Genomic DNA, 13,562 nt, shown 5'->3' on the forward strand with positions numbered 1-13,562 from the left:
CCAGCTGGGAAGGGACAAATAGTGGCTCCGTATTCCAGAACCAAAAAACAATCTCATCCAGAAAGTGGTTGCATGTTTTTGCCTTCTTCAGCCTAACAAATACAGGCTGAGAGGGGATCCGGCTGCTCTCCATGGGGGTAAGCACCAGGGCAGAAGGAAAACTATTTGAGTTAAAGGACAGATTGACACAGGGAGAAATAGTCATAGCCCACTTATGGCCAGATTCATGCAATAAAGATAACTACCAGAGCAGGAGGGTTGGATGGATTCCTCCTTCCAAGTAATGGGACAAAACCGTTTGCAGGAAAAAGCCGGAAAGCTTCTGTTTGGGGTTGTCCATGGGTGGTTGTGAAAGAGAGGGACACAACTCCCTGAGTCAGCTGCTGCCTTGCAATCCTTCGAGTCACTGCCCAACACACACCAGTGCAAGGGGCAGATCCAGGCACACTCTTCTTCATTAGTTGCTTTAGTGCTCAGACCTTATGTCTAACTCCTGCCAATATGAACACCTACCAGGAGGAAAACCATTTGGGGTTTAAGCATCAGCACACTTGTTCTGACCAAGGGATGCGGCAGAACAGCTACCTCAGGCACTAAGCTGCCATAGAAGCAGAAATGCTTGCACTTATTTCTTTAGGTTTGACCTTAGGAAAGAAATACACAGGTGTCCTGGAAAGGATCAGGCTTAAAACAAGTAGCCACTGGCATTCCTACTGATATACAAGTAAGTTAACCCTGCCAGCTAGAGGTTTCAAAAAGATGGAAAAATAGATTTGTTTTGTTTCTTGCTGTCTTCTGGCATTAGTAAACAAAAAAAGCTTCAGAAAAATATTTCTTACTCCAAGGTCATTTCCAGGAAAGTACCTCCATCCTTCCATCAAATCCTATCAGCAAGATGGAGGAGAGAAGACTTTTTTCCTCCTCCAAACATGATATTTGCTTAAGATCCAGATAAAGAGTGAACAGCTATATATACGTACGTGTGTGTGTGTGTGTGTGTGTGTGTGTGTGTGTGTTTAAATATCTTGGACCTGTGTGTGCATGTGAGAGAAACAGAGTTCCCTCATGGCCTCCTGTCAAAACATCTTATTACACTTCATCTCGGTACTGCCCTGCCTAAAACAAGCACTTCTCTTTACAGCAATAGCCTCCCTCTTTCTCATGGATCCCCAGGTACCACAGGCTTTGTAGGAGATGAGTTTATTAATTCCAAGATAAACCTTGGAAAAAAAATATCCCTGTAACATAAAACAATGATAATACAAAAAAATTATCCGATTATTCTTCTTTGGACATATCTGAATATAGAGCTTTTCCCTAAATCCACTCTTTCTTGAAGGAGTATTTCTAAATTTAAAATTGATTTCATCTAGCCTTGTACCAACAGAAATGCTACATAACTCACTTGCCATATTATTTACCCCCAAATCTTCTGATATAAAGATGTAGACAGAGTTTCACTTGCAGGAGAAAAGCCCGTGTTGGTACTAGAAGTCACCTTCTGAACTGCAACCAAGAGAGGCTCAGTCTACTGCTACCAGAGAAATGGTATCTCATTGTCATTGGCCACCGCACTTGGCCAAAACATGGTGGGAAGCCCAAGCTGGTGTCATCTGCTGTTGGGTTTGTGCCCTGTCAATCTTTTCCATAAGCAGACATGGAGACCTGGCAAACCTATCTTTTGCAGTCTCACCCACCCACACTAAAAATGCCCTGCTGATCTTCAAAAGGGGCTTAACTGGCTCACAACTAGTATAGTATACATGCTAAGGGACCATGGGATGGAGTACCAGGGAAAGCAATCAGCTGGAGCACATGGAAAACCAGAAATTAAACAGTTCTTTCCCCACTTCAGTGTATTTCTAACAACGCTGTAGTGAGCAACACCAACTTCATACTTGCCCACAGATACACTTATAAAGGACCTGACCCAGTATTTGCTAATGACTCAAAGTGATCATTGAGACTTCAGCTGGCTTTGGGTCTCAGGACAGCCTAACATCCTTACCTGGGGACCCTGAGCCCTTGAAACAAATGACACCTGCAAGCCCAAGGAACAGTCGCATCCCACGTGCTCACTCTTTCCTACTGAATCCACCACAGGTTTGACACTCGCCTAAGCCACCTGCTCCCTTCCAGACAGAGGAGGGAGTACCCCAATTTCAAGTACAGGGGAGAAAATTTTGGACGTTATCTGACTGGACAGCTGCTATCTGGTGAGAAAAGCAGGACACGTAGACATGCCAGGGAGAGAAACAACTGAGGCTAACAGCTGTCCACAGTGTAGCACATGCAAAAAGCTGCTGCCACATTGCTGTATATAATAGCAGCAAGAAGTAGCTTCAAATCCCCTTTGTGGGCCCACCATTGAGTCAGGAGCTCACTCTCTGTCTTTTACCCAGAGGAAACTACAGCACAGATGATGCTGCCAGTCTAGGAGGACAAACAGCCAACACTCCCCTGCCTCAGGACTGTTTACATTACCCACAAAGGGCAGAAGCAATTGGGATACACCAGTTATACCTCTGGCGACAGACCTGTCCATGCAAACCTGTCGCTGCTATCATGCGCGTGGTACCACTGCTTCAGTTCACAAGGTGCCACACCACGAACTCATTTTTCAATATAAGCACTTGATCCTCCTAGACATCTTAATAAGCTCTGTAACACAGACGCTTGTAGCCCTCCAGTCAGGAACAGACGGGGATAACGAAGTCCAAAGTAGTCTTAATTGGCGCAAGGTAAGAAAAAAGCTCATGGCAGAGCCACAAGGATCTGCACCTTCCTGCTAGCATCACAACTGCGAAAGGCTCCCTGAGCTCTTTCTCCCACGGTAGCTGTTGGCACATCTCTGTACCCAGTCACCTGTAATGGGCTGAGTGCTCTCTACACACTAGAGGAAAACATCAAAAGCATGAAGAGTTCACAGCCTAAAAAAGCAACAGAAAAATGCTCTCCTGTGAGATTTCAGTCTGAGGTTTTCCCATGAGACTATTTTTACAGCCAGGGAAACAAGGCAGAGATGAGAGGAACAACCAACAGCCACAGAGTCGGCAACTGGCAAGAGGATGGCCAGACTTACTATTGAATTTGTACCTGGCTGGCTTACAACCCTGTGCAATATTTGCACCTTCAGTAACTTCTCCCACATAAGTAGGGACAGTGCAGCACAGCAACAGTGGTGGGGCTTTGCTAAGTGATGGGATGGCCAGCCAGAGGGAATGAGCCACACCTTCTCCCAGTGGGGCTACCGATGGGCCTTCATGGACATCTCCAAACCAAATCACCCCGAGCTTCAGACAAGACAAAAATCTAAACTCTGGTTCTGCTCCAGCCATGCTGAGGTATGACAGGATTTGAAAGAAGCTGGAAGAGATGAAAGAATGCACTTCTAACCTGTGGAGATGATAAAGTCCCAGAAACTGCAGCATTCCCCTTCAGTTTTCCCACTAAATTGCCTCTCAAACAGCAGTGCTGGGCAGGCAGGGAAAGGGAGAGCCAATTACACAAACAGCTCACTAATGATACATGGGTAAGAGCATTCAGTTAAGGAGCACTTTAAAGAAATTCCTTAACAGAGATCTGAAAGAGCCGTAATATGTATTTGCAGTCGTATCTGAAACTAATTTAAACAAAATGTTTATTTGAACAACCAGGTGAGAGTCAAATTATGAAGCAAAGCCTTGTTTTCTTCCTCTCCTCAAGCTTTCCCTTAGGGACACAGTCCTTGCTACTCAACCTTCTACAGTCCCTATTTATGGGAATCCAACAATTTTTCCTTCCCACCTGCAAGCTTTCAAGCCAGAAGTGCTCATTTGCTCATCGCAATCACAAAGCAGAGAGCGACTCTCAGAAACCCTCTAACTTACCAGGTCAATTGCAAATAAGCAGCACACCTCAAATTTCAAATATTTTCTGAAACTGAACAACTCTGAGGTCTTCATCAAAACCACTTCAGGAAGAAGCTTGGGAGAAACCTCACCTCTGAAGACATGGCCAATGCAGCAACATCCACAGGCACTACAGGTCCTGAGCACGGAGCATAGCTGCTTGTCCCAGCATTACATACAGTATATCCTGTCTCCTTCCCCAAAAGGGTAACAAACAACAAATAAAGCACAGTGGTAGTGCAAAAAATGTAGTGCTCTTTGCTGAGCTTTAAGGCAATATCAAGCATTTTGGGAAGCACTCAATGAGATGAGTGATTGTTTCCAAGTCCATCTGCCTTCTTTCAGATAATAGTACTAACACTCTCCTCTTGTGCAGTGCATTCCACAAAGCAAGAATAACAGCTTCTCCCTCTTTTTCTTTCTCCCTGCTCAGAGATGGGAACTAGAGACATCCACCATCACCCAACAGGTTGTAACAAACTTGGGTTTCTGAACCTCCTGTCCAGTGCAGCAGCAGACACTAGAAAACACTGCGCTCTAAACCCTGACAGCTGCTCCCAGGTATCGGCTCCACAGAGGCAGCCCCATCTCCCCGTTTGGGCAGGATGGGATGGGATTGCTGACCTTGAGAGCTACATGGACGAGTCACAGCAGCTTGAGTGATGGGTGATATGAGGGTAGTGAGTGGGAGCTGATGTCCTGAGGAACTTATATCTTCTGACAGGGAAAGCACTTGCCTCATTTGCCCTGAACCCCAGCTCATATGACACCTTATACAGACAAGTAATGCGAGGAAGATATTCTTAAAGAAAGTACAGGTATGAAAGGTATTTGGATAGCAACTGCGATTTTGGACAGAAGTTCATTTGCACTTTACTTAAAAGCAGAAATATTGTCACTGTAGTGCAAAACCACTCACCAAAACAGTCTTTACAAAATATGAGTGGGGTGACTGGTTGTGAAATGAGGAAGGTGAAAATTGGTTTGCGAAAAATCATCACCAGTAATCAGTCAATCCCAACAGAAATCTGATACACACACCTGAGAGAGACCATGAACTTTTGTTTCACATCTAGAAATGAATATTGAATATTCAGCTACTCAAACTCCCAAAACTCAGGCAGTCTGTGTCTCTCTGGTGTTTAGCCTATCTTCTACTTTTGCTCTAGTATAAACTACAGTTTCCATATGATCAGAAGGATTGAAAAAAGGATAATTTTCATAAAAGACTGGCTTTCTATTGTTGCATTACCTAATCTTCTCTGAATTTTGGAGACACTGCCCACAACAGTTGGTCTCTGGAACCAATGTCACTACACACAGGAAGCTGAACTTTGCTATTTCAGTTACTGCACCCCAACTTGAATCCTCCTGTGGCTCTCTCATTGCATCTCCTGCAGCCTCCTTACCTGCGCAGAGCAGTTTAGGCCTTGAGACATGAAGCCAAGGATTCCTTGCCAAGGCCCTCTCTGTTCCCAGGCTGGGAACAGAATTTCTAGTTTGCAAAAAGTTCTCACATTTCAACATACTATGCTTTCTGCCTGATTGGAATTTAAGGCATATGAAAAATCAAGTGAAAAGCATTTTCTGAATTTCCTGTAAACTGAAAACGTTAAGAAGTCACGATTTGGGGAAACTATTTGAGAACTCCAAACTTTTACCCAAGGACATCCAAAATTGCTTAGATTCACCATCGTCATAATGATAGAAATGGAAAAACAAAAAAACTTCAGCACAAGCTGCAATTTGAAACAAAGACGCTGAATTTACAAAACAGATTTTGAGCAGAACTTTTTTTTTCCCCTCCCTCTGTTCAGTGTTTTTCTGGCAGGAACCTGGTGCTGAAGTGATCTATATTTTTCCAAACATTTCAAATTGATGAAAAGAGAGTGCTTATCAAAAAGATCTTCTCATTCAGGATTGCTTTTTGACTGATTGGGTACAGTGATCTTACAGTGATGACTAAGTTTGATTTACTTGATGGTAAGGAATGAGCAGTGATTGGAAGGGGGCACTCAGGGAGGAATATATGCTCCTGACACCATGTCCCACAAGGTATACAACAGCAGCTCCAGAGGGGCACCAGAACAGGTCTGTCTATCCCTGTCAAAAATCCTTGCCTGGTAAGGTAATCTTTTACTTACTACTGTAGTGGACTTACAAACTCATTGTTTTCTGGGTTTTTTTTTTTCTTTTTTTCATTGCTAAAAGCAGTGGAAACAGACTGTCATCAGTGGTTCCTGTGGCCTTCAGAGGAACGTTCACCACTCTAAGGTGACGGAAAACAACCTTGTGTTTCTCGGATTTGCCTCTGTCTTTTTCCAATTACAGGACCTAAATGGTGTGAAAGCCTCATCTGTGCACTTAGTCAAAAGTGGCCTGCTCCCTTCCCGCTCCATTCAGGCGGGCAAGCAGAGCATGGTGACAGTAGCTTCCGAATAATGGAGCTGCTGAACATCATCCAAGCAGGACGAGCAAATTAAGTGTTGTTTTCCAAAGTTACATGGAGAGAAATGTTGCAGTTATGGATGACGAAGAGTCTCAGAGCTCTCAGAAGAGCTGTGCCAGCCTGCGGGGATGTTTTGGGATGTTATTACTCCCACACATCTATGCCACCCCTCTGCACAGAGCTACCAGAAGGGGTGGGAATAGGGAGCAGAAAGCACTTTTCCAGGCTGCTTTGCAGCTGCAGTAATACTGTGTCAGAGCAGGTACCTAACAAGGAAGCGTCCTTCAGGGGTGCCTGCAGCCAGAGGAAGCCAAGGGCATCTCCAAACCATCTGGCTCCCCCAGAGCATGGGAAGAGCACTTGAAACACACAGGAGAAGGGTGAAGAGGTAAGGGGAGAAAAGCCCAGCAGGAGGTTTTGGGACAGACCCTTAGAGGAGGGCCACCAGGCTGGAGCTGGTTAGCTACCCTCTGGGATAGGGGTGGGAAAGCCTGACTAATGGGAACCACTCGGGTCAAGCATGAGTCAACCCTCAGCTAGTGCACTGCAAAAAAACAACTGTCCAAGCTAAGAAGACTGACCTACACCACCATTCCCAGATCTCTCCCAATTCCAGACATGTCTCCTCCTGTTTTGGCCTCTCTCTCCCCAACATATCTGTGAATGCTCTATCACCATCTCAGGTTCAACATGGCTAGATCAATCTTTTACTCTCTTTCCTCCAGCATCTCCATGATGCTGTACACAGCATCCCCACAACACAGCCCCTGACTTGGCTCACTCATCTGAGCACTGCCTCCCTCCTGAGCTTCAGTCTTCCATTTTCCCTATACTAACATCTCTCAGGCTGATCTCACCTATCCATCTGTACGGCTGAACCTCTCACTTGGGGCCTCACTATGCCTCCCACTGAGAATCAACCGCAGTCCCACAGACCCCAGCCCCACCATCCCCACAAGAGCACCAGTGCTGCCCTGGCTCCACTTGTTCGTGCCATCTTGTTCCAGCCTTGGGCTCCCTATCTGCGTGTGTCTGCCAAGAAGGACAAAAACGTGCTGCTAAGACACCCTGGCGCCAGCAAGGGGTCAAATAAGCTGGCTGCCCTGGCAATTTGGAGGTCTGTACACTCTTAAGCAGATTTAACCAAGTGAAAGGCTATGACCTTGGGATAGCAATGAAGCGTACGGCAGGGGGAAGCTAAAAGCTTCCACCCCTGTTTTAGACCGTAAATCAGGATTAGTAAGGAGAGATCTCCCCTCCACAACACACACATTTTAAAGCCTCCTAGACTGTGGGTTTGGGGGGGGGGGGGGGGGCCACACACAAGTTTGAATGCAGAAGATTTTTCTGTTCTAAAAAGAATTTTGAAGAAGGAGAAATAAACTAAAAACTACTGACTCCTGGAAAGCAGAGATACTTGGGACAGCAAGGCAAGGCCCGACTTACTGATCTGCTAGTGATATACACACAAGGCATATACACATGCAAATGGTGTCCTACACTCCTTGTGGGTCTATCAGAGAAAAAAACCCTTTTAAATCTCCTTCAAATGAAATATTAAGTCCATACTGGTGGAAGCTGGTTTTCATGTCTGTTCAGCACCCTGCACCACCCTGGCCCTAAATCTAAATTCAGGCCTTAAGGATCACCACAACCTGCATAATTACATACAAGAAATCATGCTGGTTGCTTGCAGAGAACTGCTTTAGTTCAGCCTGGGGAAGGCAGAGGGGGGATCTCACTGCTGTCTTTAAACACATAGGGGGAGGGTGCAGAGAAGATGGAGCTAGACTCTTCTCGGAGGTGCACAGGGACAGAGCAGGAAGCAACGAGCACAAGCTGAAACAGCGGAAATTACAGTGAGGCATAAGGAAAAACATTTTCACTATGAGAGGGGTCAGCCATTGGAGCAGGAACCCACACAGGTGGTGGGTTTTCTATTGTAGGACATTTTCAGATCTTGATTAGACAAGATCTGGCCCTGCTTTGAGAAGGGATTGGACTAGGAATCTCCAGAAGTCCCTTCCTACCTAAATTACTCCGTGATTCCAGGTTAGGAGAATGGCATTAGGATGGCAGGACTTTCTACTCAGCTGTGAGCTGCCTGGACAAAGACCTTTCCTAGTCTATACAACATTAGGCAAAGGAGCAGTGATTTTTTTTTTTTAAACTGTTTGTAGATGAATGTGAACAGCTTTTCTAGAAGGGTTATAAAAGGCCCCCTACCACCAGAATATCCTTCTGATGAATGCAAGCGGAGAATAATAAACCCCTTTAGGAAATGTCAGTCCCTCTTTCAGCATACTACATGTGTCATCTGTAATACAATCCCTACTACAGAGATTACTCCCCGCCTTCTCCCCCGCCATGGTTTTTGCCTGGTTCACAGCCTAAGAAGTAACTCAAAACTTTCACAAAATCCAAAACATGAATTGCTTATAAAGCTGATTAACTAATGACAGATTTTGCAGATGGTTAAAATTCAAGGACCTGGTGCAAATTCTCCATCTTACAGTCACAGCCAAAGTGAACTCTTGCTAATTGCTCTGAACTCAGCTCTGCACCTGGGCTGTCCCACCAGTGAAATGCTCTCCCCTGCGAGAAAATGGTGCATGAGGAGAGGGGACAGTTCAGCTGAGGTCAGGAAAGTAGTAAGGCAAAACCATCCCCTGCTTGCTCAGCATTCGCAGCTGGCTTCTCCTGGGTTGGGCTGGCTCACTTTACTGACACACACAAACCTTTCAGCCTTGCCAAGATAGATGGAGGCAGCTGTGTGCACACAGGGGACAACCTGAAGCACATAACCCAACATTTTAGGGAGAATCCTGCATGGGAAGCACCCCAGTGAGCACCTCTCCTCTACCAAATATCCACCATGACTTGGAAAGATCTAGTTCAGGTCCTGAGCTCTCTCCTTTGCCAAAGCGGCTCTTGATTCCCAGCCTAGCTCACTTTGCCAACACTCCAGTTCCCTAGAAATCCCCTGCTTTTGACACACCTGCTTCTCCAACTCTCCCGAGAGGGGTGAGCAGTGGGTGCCTCCATGCCCACCCGCACAGCCCTCGGCAAGTGTGCCGGTTCACTGTGACACTTTGCACAAGGCTATGCAACCCCAGGCTCAGATAACAGCTTGGATCCAGGAAATATTATCTCGGAGAGTGGGATGGGAGAGGCATCCCCGCTGTCATCTTTGCAATGGCACTCTTGCTGCGTCCTTAAATGAAGGTGGAGGTGCTAAGGATTAATGGGAACATGTCAGCACCCGCTGATCTGTTTCTGCATCCACCAGACATGGAAGGCCTGCTCTGTAGGGGCCCCGACATTTGCCTCCCGTTCCCCATCTACTCCTGAGGAGAGCAACTCTGTCTGTCACTGTTGCGCCTCCAGGAAATGGAAAGGACACTAAGTACATATCTACACAGCCAGACAGAAGAGTTGTAGCAAGATGGGAAAGTGTGACATTGTGGTCATTTGCTTACTGAAGGAAGCATGTTGTGCACCCACAGTTAGCTGTAGCATAATGGCTAGTGCCAGCAGAAATCCACTCTGGGGTTACCTGTGCCCACGGGGCTATGGTAACAACGCTCCCATTAACTCCATTTTCCCTAGAGTCCTGTCTCAAGAGAGAAAATGCGCTATCTGCTAGCAGGGGCTGTGTCCAAGTGATAAGTGCCTTCGACTCCTCCAGACTTCAGTGGGATTCGTGGCATCTTCCAAAGAGAGCTCAGCACACGTTGGACCAGCCCACAGGCCTCTGTGCTGGGTGAGAGGCAACAGCCCAGCACTTCACAGGCCACTTGCGCTTTAAAACAGACGATCAGACAGCGCACTGATGTGTGTTACAGCCTAATCAAGCAAGTAGAAACAAGGCATTTTATAGTAAAACTACTACTCTGCATAGTGGGAGGGTGAGCAGAGGTGAGCCAAGGGTCCAATTAATGCAGTTATTTTGTCTTAAGACTTCAAGGTCTTGGTCCTGGCTAGCGCTTGCTGGGTTCTCTCTCTCTCCCCCCCACCGCCCTCTTAAAAAAAAACAAAATAAAATAGAAAAGGACATAGCTCAACTACCCTAAAGGCCCTGCAGTGCAATGTATGTGCTCTGATGATGGAAACCAGGGGTTTGGAGGATGAGAAAAACATATCTGGCTGAGCTTCCCCAGCCCAAAATCCCAGTGCTTGCAGTAATTTCTCACCTTTTGGGCTGGTCACAGAACAGTGGAGGAGGCTCTGGAAAGGCAGGGTAGGGCATCAAGAGAATTGTATTCCACTCCGAGACAAAGAAATCTTCACTCCCTGTGTGCAACACCTCCAGGAGCAGCTTTTCTGCTACCCCTCAGAGTAGGCAGATGGGTTTCTGGAAAGGTGATTGATGCGATGTTTCTGAAGTGCATGTCCAGGAAGGAAAACTAAATGATTCCCGCTCAAGATACTGGGAAAACTACTTCATGCTTTTGTTTTCTCCAACATCAAATATTAGAAACTAGTACAAGGAGGCTTCAACTCTCTAAAGCACATACAAAAACAAAAACTCATCCTCTGACAAGGATGTCTAACCCTTGCTTATTTCTTAAGACAGCAAGAAGCCTTGGAAATCAAACCGCCTTCACAAAAAATTCTGGACCTCCAAATTGGTGCAGTCACTAAAACTGTTCTCTTCTCCTCGCTGCTCTCCACAACAATTTAATTATAAGAAGCGCCTGTTCCCCAAATTGTGCTGCATAGCATGCAGCCAACAGCCCAGAAATACCCTGGAGTGTTGCCACTACAAACCTGGGAGGGGGGCACAGCCATTTCCAAGGGTGAAGACTGTCTCTGTGAACCCTCTGTGGGCTCCTTAAGACCCTCTGTGGGAAAAGCAGCTGTCCTCATCACTTATATTCTAAATACACCACAGAGCAGGCTCCCAGATACATGCTGTGTGAGGCCCATAAGAGCAGCTGTAGGACATTTGATCCTTTGATAAAAATCTTAGTTATGATCTTGGAACAAAAGACAAGTAGAGGAGGAGGAGCATTTGTATGAGGCAGGGTGCTCTGTTAGATGGAAAGGGCATCTGTGTGAAAGAATAGTGGGTTTTATCTTCCAAGGAGAAAATAAAAATAATACAAATTTTGAACAGCCATAACACAGGGACTTTCATTTGTTCCCAGTCATTCCTGTTTCCTTGCCAGATCAATACACATACCAGGAGCACTTTACCCCCGGGGAACATTTCTTGAACGAGGGTCTCTGAGGCAACATAAGTAGAAAAACGTCTAAGAAAAATAAGCTAGTATAGGATTCAAGGATCTGCTGAAAGAGACCGAGACTGTCAGCTGAGCAAAGGCACAGGGAAAGGGAGTTCTAAGCTTGTAGCACCATTTACTCTAAATCTTTCTCCACGTGCTCACAGATGGAAAACTGCTGGGGTTGGGCAAGAGGAAGGGCCATTCTGACTAGCATTGCATCCCTATATCTCACCAGGAGTCTAAAAGGTAGTTCAGGACTCTGTAACCACACAGAGATCCAAAGATGTGTCTTCCACTCGGCAGAGGCGTTGAGTGCAACTCAACGAGTGGACCCCTAACTCTGCTCCTGCAGTGGTACCTTCCCCCAGGGAGCTGAACCAGCCCTGCTAATGCTGCTTCTCCGACCTTACAGCTGAAGACACCCAGCTGCCCCATCTTTGCTGCTACCTTAATTCCCAGCTGTTATATCTCACAAATAAAGGACAGCTTAGAAAGCCTTTTCTTCCTTTAGCACAGCAGGTAGTACAGAGCAGTTTAAGACCTATCTTCCTCTACTGCAGAAATGCATATTCTCATACCAGCAGCCAACACATTAAAAAAAAAAAAAAAAAAAGAGAGAGCACAAGACAGAGCACACCCATCTGATTCCATAGCTGACAACACTGTGGGTCCGGTGCCAAGCATCCAGGGACACACACTTGCTTTTCCCGCTCAGCGCAGGCAAGCCCTCTACACACCTCCCTCCCCTTTGGGAATACAACTAATGGCAAGTGCAAGCTCTGCCTCCCAGCACACAGCTAGTGGCTCTCTCTGTCCACAGTCCTCTGCCACACTTGCATTTTCCTGTTGCCTCCCATATTTACATCATGAGGTCTTCAAGGGCTGGCTGTTTTTGCTGTTGTGCTGTTCAAACACATCAGCAGTGCAGGCTGGTCACCAACAGAACCTGAGGTGTTTTTCAAAGGATGCCAGGATTTGCTGCCAAGAAACAGCTGAACTTCCAATGGGCTGTACCTGCGCAATGGCAAAGGTGTGTTCTGGGATGCTGCCCAGGTCCCCCAAATGTCCACACTGGGAACCCTCTTGCGCACCACATTTCCCACATCGCCTGCACAGAACGGGACATAACCCAGTGCCCTTCGAACCCAGATTCAGAGCAGAAAATCCCAGCCACACACTGGGGATTACACTGCTGAACATCAGTGATAAAGCAAGAGAATCCAGGTCTCCTCCACCTCCTCTGCTTTTGCAGGAAACTTTACCCACAGGGCGATCCTGCTCCGTGCGGCTCAGGCTTCAGCAGCACTGTAACACCACTAATGCCGCAGCATTCATCTCCCAATACTTCTAAGTAGATGGGCAGACTGGCAAAAGAAAACAAACAGGACACATGTTTTGCACTGAGTTTACTCATGGTGTGGGAAATGACCCCACGCTGCTCAAAAGCAGTCTTTAAGAGCTCTCTACTGCAACCAAAGCAGATGTTAAACCAACTATTGGCAAAAAGCAGTAGCAGGGGGCAATGATTTATAGCAGTTGTTTAACTCTTCTCTCCCCAGTTTGGAGCCACACTTTTTTTCTGTTTGCCCTGGACATGTGGGAGTCAGAAAAACCAGAGCCCCCAACTCCTTGGCACACAGCACAGGGAAGTCATCAGCAAGTGCACCCAGTTCCTCATAGAGTCTATCTCCCCCCTCACCCACAGCATCCCCATCACAAAACCTCCACGGAGGCTGCAGCCGTGTTGTCAGATACGCTATGATTCCTGCATAGCCCTTTGCAAACAGATGCTGGAGCAGAGGAAGCAGAGTGAGGTGCTGGCCTCGCACTCCTCTGTCTGTCACAAGGGCTCATTAGCTGAGGCTCAGTGCCCTGCAAACTGACTGCACTAGCTTATGCCTGGCCTGGAGTGTGGGTGTATCTAAGGAGAAACACAGCTGATCCCACCTAGTACTGCTATCAATGCCTACACAAGCATTAATGGATATTTGTTAC

At 46.5% G+C, this 13,562-nt stretch overlaps 1 protein-coding gene across 6 annotated transcripts in view; it reads right to left on the reverse strand.

Moving 5' to 3' along the window:
• RALY (RALY heterogeneous nuclear ribonucleoprotein) overlaps nt 1-13,562 on the reverse strand; it is a 158,247-nt gene that overhangs the window by 117,581 nt on the left and 27,104 nt on the right. The gene's annotated exons all lie outside the window — the stretch shown is intronic.

Source organism: Dromaius novaehollandiae, chromosome 16, assembly GCF_036370855.1.
Source record: "Dromaius novaehollandiae isolate bDroNov1 chromosome 16, bDroNov1.hap1, whole genome shotgun sequence".
NCBI lineage: Eukaryota > Metazoa > Chordata > Aves > Casuariiformes > Dromaiidae > Dromaius > Dromaius novaehollandiae.